The 15,536-nt window shown below is 38.6% G+C and overlaps 1 pseudogene; it reads left to right on the top strand.

Moving 5' to 3' along the window:
- Window positions 1–11,628: 11,628 nt before the first annotated feature.
- LOC110958817 (nicotinamide riboside kinase 2-like) lies at window positions 11,629–12,609 on the top strand (annotated as a pseudogene).
- Window positions 12,610–15,536: the final 2,927 nt, after the last annotated feature.

Genomic DNA, 15,536 nt, shown 5'->3' with positions numbered 1-15,536 from the left:
ACCTAAATACGCTCTCATGGGTCATATTCAGGGGCACGGTACATACGACCTGTTTGGTCGTATGAGTTTGAGGGCTTGTTGTGTTGATCTGTAAATGGGTCATACAGCTGTACAGTGTAGAAACCACAAAGTGTGTTTCTTCATACTGTGAATTCTTCCACAGACTAAGCATGATGTGAAACAAGACTGCAGACAGACGACAACACGTTAGACACAACACAGAAAGAATGAGTGCAATTACAATCCGCTTCTATCTTGCCCCCGTAAGACCTCAGACAATTTGAAATAAATAGTTAATTGTGTTCCATCAAGTAGATATCTCAAGAATGAAGAGATTGCTGCTCTGTGCTTCACGGACTTGAGCATCCCAGAAGCTTCCTTGCTAATCCTTCTGTTAATACCCAGAGCATGAACCTATAAGCTTCCTCATGTTTGTGGCAGAGGGGAAAAAAATAACAACATAATTCTCCCAACCCGACAGAAGAGTTCAATGGCTGCTAAGCTACCATATTGCTATTTGAAGAGTGACTTTGCGTCCAACATAGCCGGACTCATTTCATTCCCAGTGACACATTAATAAAATAAAACTCGCTGTGCTGAAAAGATAATCCTGTACATTTGGCTGGCAGCCTTATCAAGCATGACCTGAGTCCAAAGAACAACTGGTAGAAGACAGAAATCTGTGTGAAAAATAGACGGCGGCATAAGAGCCAAGCAGGCAAAATAGATTTTCATTCTCTGGCCGGCCGCCCATACCAACTAATCAGTTTTATAATGATCACATCCATACCTTTTACACGGAAATTCCAAAACTAAGTTCTCCTGTAGTCTCATCTCAAAGTGCTGTTTGCACTCACTGCCCAACACGTGCAATTCATATTTCAGCTAATGTGTATCCTTCTTCTGAACACGGAAATCAACATTCACTTTCAGTATAACTTCTGATAAAATCTTTCAAACTTCTCCCACTGCGGGGAACAAGGCCGAGTCACACACACCTACACAATGGTTCCAGACGTGGGCGTTTATTGGATTATATGGTGTTGCCGGGAACTCACAAAGTGGTTGTAAAAGCAGAGCTGATATGGAGGTCGCTGAATGTATGGATATGTTTTGAAAAGTGGTCAGAGATCACAGTTGCACGCAGCAGTAATGCTCCGGGGTTCATAAGCAGTAATATTCTTACGTCATCAGCCCTTCATCATGGGCATGAAAATGAAAAATATGCACAACAGGACACGGCCTGCTGTCTCTTTACAGGGCTTGTTGAACTGTGCTGTGTGCTCGCCCATATTTTATGCTGCCGTTCTTTCAAAACCGGCATATATTAGTTGTCTGGCTTTAATTTACAGTGCAAGTCCTTGATTAGCCATATTTTTTTTACTTTTGGCTTCCACACAAAGCCCATCTCAGCAGCTCAGCTGTGATATAAAGTCTTGAATCCAAAATGTGCTTAGTCACTTCAGTCCCATTAAAAGGAGTTTAGTTTTCAATATGCAACTGCAGAGTGAGATAAATATACTGAGCTGGATGGCCTAGATGTTGAAAAGCTGCTGATCCTCGGACCAGAAGCTTGGATCACGGAGATAAAAATGTCTTGAGAGATCAAAAAGCATAGCACTTAAAATGCATCTCATTATAGGAGCAAAAGAGACTTGAATCAATTGTTTTGTCAAACAGCGGGTGATTGGCGAGATAAAAGGAGCCCCCTATTGGACCAAAGCCACAAGACCAAGGCATCACACTCTTTCTTGGAGGTCGATGAAACTTGAAAGTCCCTACTCTTTCTGATTAGAGTGTGAAATTGCTGAATAGTTGCACAGAATACGCCTCTTTAATATCTGAACAGTGGAATGGGAAAGACAGCGGGAAAGCAACCGTGCGTCCGTGCTACAGTGAGATGAAATTTTAATGATCGCCATAGGGAACATTTGCTAACATTTGGGAGCATTTCGATGAGAAGTCAGCTGCTGATGACCTCACACCAGCACTCGTCTGTAAACTAAATTGCTCTAAAATCAATAATTACTCCACGTGATTTCCTTTCTTAAAAGAAATTACAAAAAGATGAGTAGAAGCTTCATTATAGAAAAGAGTTTAGTACGCCAAGGGGAAGGTTTTCCTTAATTATAGACCACTAACGATGGAAACTACTGCATAGAGAGATGATTACATAATTCAAATACACTGAATTGCTAATGCTGATGTAATGCAAGCATAAATATTTGAAGAAATGGGAATATATTTCATGATCATTTTATGGATTCTGACTTTAAAGCATCTCAAAATGTGGTGTAAAACCATCTGTGTTTCTCTATGACATCAAATATTCAGGAAAAAAAATCTGTTAAAATCTAAGTTTTAGGTTAAAAACTCTGCTGATCTGCTTCATCAAGACTGTGAATGCTTCTGATCATATTTGATTAGTAGTAGATAGGACTGACGGCACACTTTGAATGAAATGTTTCTGATTAGTGCTCAGAATACGCTAATATCTCTAACTGAGCACTAATCAGAAACATTTACGCACCTTTAAACAGCGAGCAAAGTGAAACACAAATGCAGCTTCTGTTTGATGAGAAATAACCAAAAGTATTATGTAAACAGAAAATTCAGCAGGAAATTTAATCTCGTAATATTGATCAGGGCAGCTTTAAATAAATACATTCATGGCTCCTAAATCAAATTACTCATGTGGAAAATGCACTGACAATACCACGTATACGGTTACATTTCATAGAAATTACAGTGTCTAATAAAAAAATCTAGCTTTCCAGGCTCTCTATATAAACACTTTTTATGAAACCTTGCCACTGAATAAAACTGAATAAACCATCATATATATTATGGTGTTTCCAGCTCTGAAGTGCTCTTGCTTACTCAGCTCATCCACTGAATGCTGATAGGACAAACAGCCGTCTCTCAGGTCAGCAAAAATGTCACTTCCCATAAAGAGCTCTGATGTCCCTTAGAAAATGTTGTCCTTATCAAAAGCCATTCAAAAATATATGATAGTGAGCAATTTTATATAAGCGAACCCTGCCGAAGAATTTTGTAAATGTCACAGTTAACTCCCCTAAAGGCCTGCTTAACACGGGGTCACATGGTACGGCGGTGGCATTTGGAAGGGCAGAGATATTCCAAGAGTCTCTGCACCACTTTTTTTTTTGCAAAACAAAGTCCAGTCAAAATAAGCAGGAACATATTGGTTCTCACCAGTGCTGGTTTTCAATATCAGCTATTACGTAAATGCCAGAAATAATGACAAAAGCCCATCACAGGTTTGCAGAGCCTAAAGTGATATCTGCGAACAACAAAGTCTGGAGGAAAAAGTAGTTCGTGAAAATGACAATGCTTGGTTGTTTTTTGTGAATTACCGAAAGCAATAAATGGAATCTCAAAATTTAGAATTTCAACTAATCATTTTAGCAGAATTATAATATAAAACCTGTTTCCCTCAAACCACCCAGATATCGACTCAGCTTCTCTTTATAGGTCATGTTTCTGTTTGTGGAAAGAATGAAGTGGGTCCTTTATCAGACGAGTTAATGACGACAATAATATGACCTATAAATGACGACAACGGCAGCACAGACTAGACAAATAATTATTAACTGGGTGCCAGCTCAAACATTTACATCTCTTCTTTGTTTCTGATGCATCCTGGTATCATGTAACACATTTTATTTGCGTATTTTAGTACCTTTAAGAGAGGTTTATCAAGACACTAAGCAGACATACCCTTAACGACGCTTTGTTTCTGAAATTATTAGTCAAAAAACTATAGCTTCAGTGAATCAACTTTGACTTTAAACACATTAAACACAATTTATAAGCATCTTTGAATGCTGTACCAGTTTATATAAGTGCCAAAAATAAAGTGTTATCTACTTGGTTTTGTTCTATTTTAGGATATAAATCCTGATATTTCATTTTGAATTTCTCATTTATTGCTTAAAAACACTACAGCCTTTTTAGACTGAGCAGTGCGAAAGGGCTCTGCCAACAAATTTGACTCGACTTACTGCAACAGGAAATGTGTGATGAGTTGCTGAAACAGAGATAAATTTATTTCAGTTGACTAATCTGTCAATCAAGGCCATTCTCAATTCCTGCTGTGGGTGTTAAAGATATATTTAGAATTTAAAAGTAGTCTGCGCTGAGCTGCCGAGCCCAAATAAGTAGGGCAACACATTCATATCAAATAACACACATACTGTCCTTAACGAGAATGCAGGATTGTACACAAGAGGCTGACCATTAACCAGCTGGAAAATAATGGCATGCTTAAAGGTTAAAAGTGTCCTCTTTACCCACTTTATACAAGGGAAATTACAAACAGTGCCAGGATGAGGCTACACGGTGTGTTCAGTAGGCGCCATAGTTTATTGTGATGTGCAGCATGTGAGCTAACAGGGCAGCAAATCACACAGAGCAGCTGTAAAAGAATTGACCGTCAGCACATACACTGTCTATATACTGTAATAAGAAAAAAAAACATGTAGTATCCCTACTGTTTCTGTATTGGTCAAGCTTGAGTAAACACCCAAAGAAACAAAGGTCTTCTTTGCTTTACTGCAAAAAAAAACAAACAAAAAAAACATGCTTTTGACTGTGTTCGCTATGCTTTTTAGTAAAAAAAAAAAGTGGCATAAAGCAGCCCAGGAGAGGATGAAATCTATCCAGTTAATGGCACGAAAATATAGTGAGGCTAATTACAAAGTAAAGCCTCTGTCTTACAGGGTAATTAAAGCTCCACTGACAGCCGAATGATTACAGGTATGCTGGTCTTCACTGTAGGCCTGACATGTTCCACAGAAAGTTGTCTGATTGCTTAATCAGGCCCTCACTGTAGTATACCGCACCCTGCCTCATCCAGCCTGTCAAAGGATTTGGGCCTGACTGAACTAATAGAAATAGCAAACTGTCTCAGAGGTATCTTTTTTTTTTTTTTTTTTTTTGTATTTTCCTGCTACAGCAGTCTGCACAAGTTGGTGAACAGCACAAGCAAAGTGAAATAAAACTTCAGGTTTTTGGCTGAAGGTTTACAGCTGAATTCATCATCCGATCCCTGTCGATGTTTGTTGGTGTGTTAGGACGTTTGTATCTTGTCTATTTTCAGATGTGTGTGCTTTAACTGGCCTGTGGTGATGTTTGATACAGCACAGAGCCTGGAGAAGCCTCGACTGCATTTTCTGGCGTGTGTCAGCGTGTTAGCCTAGCCGTGCTAGACCCAGCTCTTAAGACACAAGGTCTAGGAACGCTCGACAGGGAGGGAGGTGGGCTAAAAGGTTGTCTTTCAAATCACTCTGCAGCAATTGGGTAGGTATACAACCAATCAGCGCAACGAATAGGCTGACATAGTTCCTAGAGCGCCGGATTGTGGCTAAGTCCCATTAGCTTCCCAACCAGCGGAGCCAACTGGTATATTAAGGATTTGCCATATCCTGTCGGCATAAGTCCAAATACGTCTTTCTTCTCAATGAAACACTTCAGTTCCGTCCTTTGTTTATCTTTCAAGTTAAATTTTAGCTTCAAATCTTTAAGGGCTGTGGCCAAAGCCGAGTCGAAAGATAACTGTTTATTGTGCGCCGGTTGTTTCTGTCAGAATCGTCGCGCCTCTGTCGTCACTTAGTTACACCCGCCTTCTGACTCTACACTACATGGTGATTCGTCCGGCCAGTTTTAGGAGAATCCAACCTGGAGCCTTATGGAGGGTAACTAGACCCACCCTGGCAGAGAATTAAATTCATTGCCGTGGGTTGTCTAGCGCGGCTAGGCTATCAACGTGCCACTTAAAGATGAAATAGCAGATTCTTCGTATGAATAAAAAGTTGAATTTGCCAGCAATAAAAGACACTCTTGCTCAGATTATAACCAGAATGACCTATTTACATGCAGCAATGACTCTATTTATTTCCTTCATGAGCTTCCTTTTTTTGTGTGTGTGCTAAATGAAAAGATAACCAAAGTTAAGTACAATACGTGCAGTACTGCTTTCTAGAAGTGGTACAGTATGTTAAGCCATCATAGGAGTCATAAAGTAATCTTTTCATGTCATAAAATGAGTAAAAAGACTTTTTAGGTGCAGAAAAAGATCCAAAAAGTTCTAAGCAAGACCTAAAATTCACTATAAAACCATTTTGTTAAATATCTCCTCTTTCACTGGAGTTAGCAGTGATGCTGCATCTCTGACTGTTGTTGGCTCACACACACTTTTAGTGACTGGTACATCTGCTCTGTTTTGTACGATCATCTTTCTTTTTTTCTGCTGATGTGGGATTTTTGCAGAAACGCATGACTTAATTATGAGAAGAACTGTCTGCACTGCAAATCGAAGAATCTGCTCTTTCTTTGAGCATCTGACTAAAGAGATCTGTGCACCGTGCATCTTCTGGACGCTTCTCAGCTGTGGTGTTGCTGTGCAAACTGTGAACTTCTGTTTTCTTTCTGAATACTTGGTGTGAATTTAAATGCAGCTGAAGTTGGGGTGATGTCTGTGTGCAGCATCATGTTCAGTCAACTGTGCTAAGCAGCTCTAATGACAAGTATTTTAATGGTGAAGCTAAAATGACCATTTGACCATTAATATTAAACTTCTGCTTCTTGAAATGGGGCGAAAATATCTACGAATATCTCAGTTTTCATGACAAACATCATGAAACTTTTGGTCAAATTTTGACAGGTCTTACGTCACAGCAGGAAGTCCCGCCCCACAGGTGCTTGCTCCCAAGCACCCCCCCCCCACACACACACACACACACACACTCCCCTCTCTTCCCCCCCACACCTCTAACCAGACCAGATGTGTCCCCCTCTTCCTCCCCTCTCCCCTCCCTGCATCCTCTGACAGAGCTTTAACAGTCTTTGAGGGAGACCTGGGAAATTTGAACAAATGGTTGATTCAGCGTATCTCTACGGAGCCCCTCTGGTGACATGGTAATGATGTTCAAATCTTTGTTGAGTGTTTTGTTGATGTTGGTTTCTAAATGATTTTTGACACTTTGCCCCAAAGATTAAAACCTTTTACGGCTCACAAGCTGCAACAATTCACACATTATCAACTATCTTTCTGACTAAACTAAGATTAAAGAGTGAAAAACTGCCTGATTCCTGCATCATGAATGTAAATCTTTTTGGTTTTTATGACAGTAAATTGAATATATTTGGGTTTGACATTTTATAAACCAAAAAAAGAAGTGAATTATTGGAGAAAACAATCAACAGATTAATGGACAAAGAAATTGTGTTTTCCAACATATATGTCTGAATTACTCCAACATTACAAGATATACAATTTTAATTCAATTTTATTGATATAACGCCAATTACAGGTCAAATTGTCTCAGGACGCTTTATTTTTATATTTTTTGTCATATTTAAAATATGAAAAAGTAAGAAATTTAAACCTCTTGACTAATCCAATTTTTAAGAGACTAATCGACAAATAAAATAACTTTTTCCACTAAAACTAATAAACATGAGGTCAAATAAAAGGAACAGTCCCACGACGACAAGAATAAAGTTTCTCAACAAAAACTAAATCTGCTGGTAGATTACCTTAAATTCCTAATAAATGATAATAAAGTGTGATACTAAAGGTTTGTGGTGCTAAAAATGTCAAAGTAAAGATATTAAGTTGAACATCTGGATGGAGGTTGATAAATGTTGACCTCCCTTCATTTCTCTGGAGCCGACTCCATGGATTTTAGGGATGGTGGTTGTCGTCTTCCTTCTCATCGCTGTAAAAAGTCACTCCATCCTCGGCGACTTCAACACCTGACAAGTTCTTCTGCTTCGTGGAAACTTGAGAAACTCGGGAAACCCATCGAGACTCAGATTTTCGAAAAACTTGTCGGGCGGGGGAAGGTGTGGTGGGCGGTGGGGGAGTAGAGAGGGGGCAGTGGGGGGAGGTGGGGGGGTAGATGGGGAGGCCGCCATGCACCTCCCCTCCCACTCTCCGCCCTGACTCCACCCAGACTCCGCCTTGGCTCCACCCATGTGGTCACTTGGGAACTACGATGACAAAGGGACGACGAAATTATGTTTTTTTGTCTGATCTGTAGTTCAGTGAGCTAAGGGTTTGTGTATGGAGCTGCAGGTTGCTGGTTCAAAACCAGACCCTTCTTAAATTTTTTGAAAATCCTGACGCAGACAAAGAAAGAAAATGGCCAGTGGTAGGTCTTGAACCTACTACCTTCCACTTGGTAGTCTCTCTTCTTACCCCCTGAGCTACTTGCTCAGATACTGGTTATTTTTTATTTTGCGCATTTATCATCGATTTTTTGTCGTTTTTCGAGGTTTTTTTTTTTTTTTTTAACTTGTCTTGTCTCGACCGTTTTTCTCAGGGGGTTGGACTTCAGCCTTTGTGCTGGAGGGTTGAACCCTCAGTTCCAAGACTTTCCAAAGCCTCAAGACCTCCCGAGTCCTCAGGACCTGAGCTTTCACACAGTCTGAGGGCTGAAATTTTCTAAGTCCCACAGTAGATCTCTGTTAGATTTAACTTTCAGACAGTCCGAGGACTGATATCTTCTAAGTTCCTGAATAGATCCCTCTTAGTCTGAACCTTTCAACAGTCTGAGGGCTGAAGTTTTAAACGTTTCTCAGCACTCTTCTGTTAGTTTGAACTTTCTGGTTAAGAGAAGCCTGAAAACTTGTGACCATGAGTCTTGATTTCACATTTAGACCATCCATCTGAGTTCTTCTCAGACCTTCATCTGTGGGTTCTTTAGAAATCCTGAACAAACTTTGATTCTCTTCACTGAACAGTAAAGTTTGTGGAGATCAGAAGGTAACATTAGTTTGATCGATGCCTTCAACTACTAGTAGACTTTATCTGGAAAGCAATTTTCTTAAATGAGTTCTTAGTAAATCTGTCCCCAATCAAACCAAGAATATAGAAAGAGGAAATGTTTGAAGAAACAACTTGATGTTTTCATTTCAGACTAGAAAACACTTTAAGAGCTTTATCTGTTTTTGCTCTTTTTGATCATTTTATTGTCTCTTCTGTTTAATTTGATCTTCTAAAGTCTAACTGGTGTCTTTTCAAATGTTTTGTCTTTAGTTTGATTCTTCTTAAATGTTTAGTTTTGCTCTTTTCTCATCTTTTATTCTTTTCTAATGTCTGATTTGATTTTGAAATGTTTTGTGTTTTTAATTGTTTTTTGAAATGTTTTATCGGCTTGTTTGAAAAATGTCCTTTTCTTTCCCAATGTTTGATTTTTCAATTAAATCTTTAAAGTTTTTCTTTTTAAATGTTTTACCACCTTTTAAAGTTTAATTTTCCTTTATTTGCTCTATTGTATTTTCTGATTAATTCCTATTTAAAGTTTTATTGTCTTTAAGATTTAATTTTCTAATTAAAAATTTAATTTTTTTGATTAAATGTTTTAAAGGTTTAATAATCTAATTTCCATCCATCCATTCTCTATACACCGCTTTATCCTCACTAGGGTCGTGGGGGTGCTGGAGCCTATAATCTAATTTAATGTTTTATATTAATTGCTCAATATTCTTGTTTATTGAAGTATTTCATCTTTAATGTTTAATATTTTCATTGAAAAAACATTTAATTTTATAACTACATGTTCTGTATCTTCTGTTTAATTATCTAATTAAATATTTTGTCTATTTAATATAATTTAATTGTATTTAATGTTTATTTTATTTGAGGTTTTACTGTATTAAGTGTTTTTTCCTTTGATTTAATTGCTTTTTAATGTACTGTAGTTTTTTTCTTTAATCTTTTTTCTGTCAAAATTTTAACCCCAACCTTGAAAATGATACAATCCCTGAAATCACAATGAAAATACTTCTGTTGTCACAATTATGTGTTAGTCAGTTATTCTGTTTATCAATTCAGCTTTATTTGTTTAGCACCTTTCACACATGACAAAACTAAACAAGCAAAGAGAAGAAAAAAAAAAACTATGATTACAACTCAAACATTTTAAAGAAATAAAGGATTTAAACATGGTAATAAAATATGTTGTGTCCAGGGGATGGAGGGAGTTTATTGAAGTCTTCTTGGGCTCACACGGTAAATCATTTAAAATATCAGCTTGATATTCAGTCTAAGAAAACTGCAGAGCGACAGAAGAACCAACAATATCTCCCGTTTTCTCTTTAATGAGTCAACTCTTCTTCTGCTTTCAGACCAAAGAACTACAGATTCTTCACAACCTGCTCAAACTCCTCGTACAGGACCTCACCACACGGGTCAAGGAGGTTTCCTTCTCATTTCTACTCTGAAGCTCACGTTCTCCTGCTCAAACTGCTGACAAATGTTTCTGCTGCTCTCAAGTCTGGTCTCCAGAACTTCCTAAAAACTCTCAAAGTCTCTTCTGCTGCAGTTTGCTTTGTAGAACTGTTACAGAAAACCTCACTAAACCACATGGAGGGGCCTCAAGATAGTCGTCCAAATGAAACCGTACAAAAACCAAACTAGCACAACCCAAACGCTAAAGTCTCCTGCAGCCTACCAGAGAACCTCTTTAAACAGAGAATCAGGACAGGAACTCTTACCTTCTGGACAACCAACGTTGGTTCACAAACAAGAATACAGAATGTGTCTGACCAAAAACCTCTAAAGACTCACTACAACCAAGATAAAGACACAACTCAGCTGCACCAAATCCACTAATCACTGCACACATTAGCACCATGTGCTAACTGTGGCTACAGAACCACATTTACCAAGACAACTATCCAGTACAAAGCCCTAAAAAACACCAAGAAACACATTAAAGACGATTTTACTGCTGGAAGCTGCAAGCCAACGCCTAAAGAATAAACTAAAGCAAGAGCCAAACCCGGTTCAGTGAAGAGAAGCAGAGGAAATGTTTGACTGCAGACATAAAGCAGGAAGACACTGAGTTGCTCAGGTGTTCCTGATAACACCAAGCAGCCACCTGGACAGCCAATAGGAACACAGCTTACTGGGAGTCCAGAGGGCTGGCTTAGTGAAGTAAATTTAGTTTAAAGTTGAAGCAAAAAGTTAACAAAGAAAGTTGAAAACCACCTTCTGATACCTGAAATCTCTGAGTTTTCACACAAAGAACGCCTGCACATGTCAAACTGGTTTCATAGTAGAACCTTCACTGTAAAAACATCATAGTATGGTGTGTTGCTCAAAAAACATTACAACCCGGCTGTTTAGGTTCGCGGAGGAGCAAAAACAGGACAAACGCTGGTTTTCAGAGGTTAGGCAGCTATTTATTTGAAAGAGTAACTTTACAACACAACATGTGAGCAGAAAAATCACAAAGTCTGTCTTTAGTTCAGCTGAAAATATCAGTTTTGGTCTTTTTTATTGACCAAACTTTTCAGGAAGTAGATGAAGAATAATTAAAGCTCTCATGTTGAAGTAAAACTCATTTTGCATCCTCATGAAGAGTTTAATCTTAGATTTTTTAAAGCTGTTGCATTTTTAGAGCCACATGGATTGTTTTGACATTTAATAACTGAGCCCTGAAATAAAATTACAGTTGTGGATTTCTGCCATTTAGACTGGACTAAACAAATAACAGCAACATAAATCTCAAACCTCATTATGAGGAGTCTGGATTGAGGTTTCTCACTTGATAATGATCAAACATGAAATTTAGGTTGGTTTAAAGGAATATTCCACCTTAAATCTTTGAATGTTGACCTAAAAGGTTGGTTTCAAGACGTATTCCATCAACAAGGTCCTTATGCATCGACCTTAAAGGAACATTCCACCAAAAATCCCTGGACATGCACCTAAAATTAAAATGTTGGTTTAACCAAGTATTCCATCCAAAATCCTCAGAGACCTGAGGGGCTGGTTCAAAGGAATATTCCACCTAAAACCTCAACTAGGGCAGTATGTGTAGCAGCGACAGCAGAAAGAGGTCCTCTCTCGGTGGAAGAACCATGTCCGAGTGGCAGCTCCCTTTCTGTTCTTACCTTACTCATTAAACTCAAGTGCCATGGAGGACTCAAGTAGTTGGCATTTCCTGCTGCAACCTTTTCTTTTCCAGCTTTCTTCCACATCCGATCCCTCCCGACCCGGTTTTTGTTGATGTTTATGGCCCTTTTTCTGAGCTTTGACTAATCCGAGAACATGAAGTACATCATCGGCATCGGCGGCATAACCAATGGAGGGAAAACCACCCTCACCAACCACCTGATCAAGAACCTGCCCAACTGCTGTGTGGTCCATCAGGATGACTTCTTCAAGCACCAAGATCAGACTGAAGTTGGTGAAGATGGCTTTAAGCAGTACGATGTCATCACTACTCTGGACATGAATGCCATGATCAGTACGATCTTCGCGTGACTGGAGAACCTGGTGAAGTTTGAGAAGTCTCATGGCATTAATAACACCCTGGACACAGAGATTGTCCTGAAGTCCGACCACAAGGAGAAAGAGGAGACTCACATCCTCATTGTGGAAGGCTTCCTGCTTTACACCTACAGGCCTTTGATGGATGTGCTAAACCAACATTACTTTATTTCCATCCCATATGAAGAATGCAAAAAGAGGAGGTGCTCTAGAAAGCAAAACATGGCTTTTCAGATCAACAACAACAACAACAACAACAGTGCAACACAACCGTGACATCATTCTTGCACCTCTCGGTTTTCATTTGGATACATTTAATATAAAAACTATAACTGTTGTTTAAACTAAATGTTTTCTAAACTGTTGAAACTTTCTGGTTTAAAGACTGTCATTTCTTATTTTCTGATTGATCTATTTCAAACAGTCAAATTGGTAAGTTTTATATTCTGATTGGTAATTTTCAGATAGTCAGTGGTATTTCATTTAATTTTTTATTTGTAAATGTGTGTGTGAAAGTCTTAAAAGATTGTCAGTTCTTATTTTCGGACTGATATATTTCAGACACTGAAATTACTAAAGTTTTATTTTCTGTTAGTTCTTATTGAGTTTCTTGTGTTTAAATTAAGTCTAACTTGCAGACTGTAAAGAGATCATAGGTCCTACGGACCGTGAGATTCTCTGTAGCACTAGCTTCCCTTCAGTGATTCTGGTTGTTTTTTTTAGAACGTTATTTCTATGCTCTTTCACAGACAGGTGCAGAGGGGGGGTGGAGGGGGCTGGAACACCTGCCCTTTTGCCTCTTGATGCCCAAAGTGCCCTTTTGTCAAAGTTATTTTTTAATTTAATCTTTTTTTTTTTTATTTGTATGTGTGTGAAAGTCTTTGTGCTTCAAAATAATAAATAAAACAACAACAAATAAGATCTACCATCGATCAGTCACATGATCCACGTTAGACGTCTCTCACTGCCCTGAGTATTCTAGATGACTGATGAAGTGAAGTGAGCCTCTTGTGTGTGTGTCTAACTCTGCACACACCTCTCACCAGTTATCGTCGCTAGTTAACCACACAGCGTGCTGACAGGCTTTTTGTTTCTGTATGTTTCTTTTGTCATGGGCAAAGTGCATTAGAGAGAGGAATAATTTTACTGTCAAGTGAGTAGCAGTGTGTTCCTGTGTTTCTAGAGGCAAAGAGGCATAGGTTATTTATTTCACTAGAACTACTAGCATTTTCCCATAATTTTGGAGTATTGTATTATAAATACAATAATAATAATAATAATTAGAAGAATTTGAATTGTGATTTTTTTCAACCTCTCATTTAAACATATCAGTATTTTTTATTGCATTTGCATTTATAGACACAAATCAAATATAATATGCATAAATATAAAATACATAACTTTTGTAACTTTGCTATCTTGCGCATAGTGGATAATCAAACTGAATATAAGCACAAATACATTTAAATACATGATTTCTATATCTTTTTTCTTTTTTTTACTTTATTATTAGCACTATGAATAATAAAGGATCGGCACCATGGAGCAAATTCATGGCTATACAGTATATGTCTTGAAAAGGTATGAAATTTAAAAGCAAGGACTCCAGGAAGAGCAGCCACAGTTAAACGGTGTCTAATGGTGATCTTAATTCATTATCTTCCTGTGTCCTAAATGAATGCACAGCTTTAATTATGGTTTTTGGAATATAGGCTGTACCTCCACCCCTCCTTTATTCTCGTCCCTCCATCTCAGTTTACGAATGAGCGACTAGTTCTGTTTAGTTCCAACAGTCAGCCTGGCTGCAGCCTCTCAGCAGGAGTCTCCTACGAACAATCAGCAGCATGGCAGGTCACAGGCAGCCGTTTTCAGTGTTGATTATCTTTGCATCTTGTCATGATCACATAGCACGTGTTTAATCTCTCCCATGCTCTTTTTAGTGTCTGCACTCTCAAATCAGTACAGCCCACCTCCAACATCATCGTCATCCTCCTCACCAACCCCCTCAACAGAAGCTGTTCAGAACCCCATCAGGTCAAACAGACTGCCCCCTAACAAAGATGTGAGGTGTGAACAATGATCTGGTAAGTCATGATTCCATGTTGCATTCTTTCTGAATATAGGTTGCTATAATTCAGCCAGTTGTATTGTAAGGAATGTTTCTGTATGGTGTTTGAAATTAGTGACTTCCTGCTGTGATGTCAGACCTGTCAAAATTTGACGAGAAGTGGTTGATTACATCTCTCTAACATAAGTTTTTAAAAACTGCTTTTTTATTCCACATAACATATCAGAGAGAAAAGCTTTAAAACACTGGATTTCAACAAGGGGTCAGATCTGTTTCTGGTTTATTTTACTGTGGAATATCAATAAAAACAGCCTGTCTGTATTTGTGCAAGAAAGCATGGGGAAAATATGAAACACAACACAATATGCTCTATTGATTCAACAAAGGATTACGACAAAACACAAAACTCTTTGAAGCTGCTGCATTTGATATGCATCCCTGAAGGCAGAAGTTCACCTTTAAGCATCTATAAACCCATCTGTGACAGCTGAGGATTTCCTCGTTGCTGTACATGACTGTCTTTTTTTTAACTTGGGTTTTATTTTTCTTAGCTGGACTACAGACAGAAATGATCGGCTTTGCCTCTGCTTGTATTTTAATTTCAGCACACACTATCAGAGATGCACAGATGGTGAAGACCTTGAGGGAAATAATCGTGGAGAATGATCAATAGACCTCAAAAATCCCCTCACGTGGCTCCCCCTTGTGGGGCATGAGACGTGGAGTCTGGCTGCCACTGTGCAGTTTGAGCCTGTGATTTACATTTTTAGACGCTCCCATCTAGAGCGATTTACAGTTAGTGAACTGTTGGGGATTCACTGTCCTGCTCAAGGACATGTGGACTGGATAGATGACTGTGGCACAGACTCAAGCTATAAATTTAGGGTCATTTTGTCAAACTCCAGAATGTTGAGTTTTTTTTTGTTCAGTTGTAATGTGAGCAAAGTTTAATCACAAATTGGTTTCACTTCGCATCCTCCGAGACTCATTTTCATATGCTATTTCACTGAAGGGGTCAGTGCACAGCGGCACGGGTTCACGGTCTTATTCAAGGACACTTTGACAGAGATGGACACGTTGATCTCAAAGGGCTTTGCAGTTCTTTTCGGCGATCACATGGACTTATGAGGACTATCATGCCTGAACCCTTTCTTTTCCCCG

Source organism: Acanthochromis polyacanthus, chromosome 12 (assembly GCF_021347895.1).
Source record: "Acanthochromis polyacanthus isolate Apoly-LR-REF ecotype Palm Island chromosome 12, KAUST_Apoly_ChrSc, whole genome shotgun sequence".
NCBI classification, from domain to species: domain Eukaryota; kingdom Metazoa; phylum Chordata; class Actinopteri; family Pomacentridae; genus Acanthochromis; species Acanthochromis polyacanthus.
Note: the sequence above shows the minus strand (reverse complement) of the source record. Positions and strands in the feature narration are given on the sequence as shown.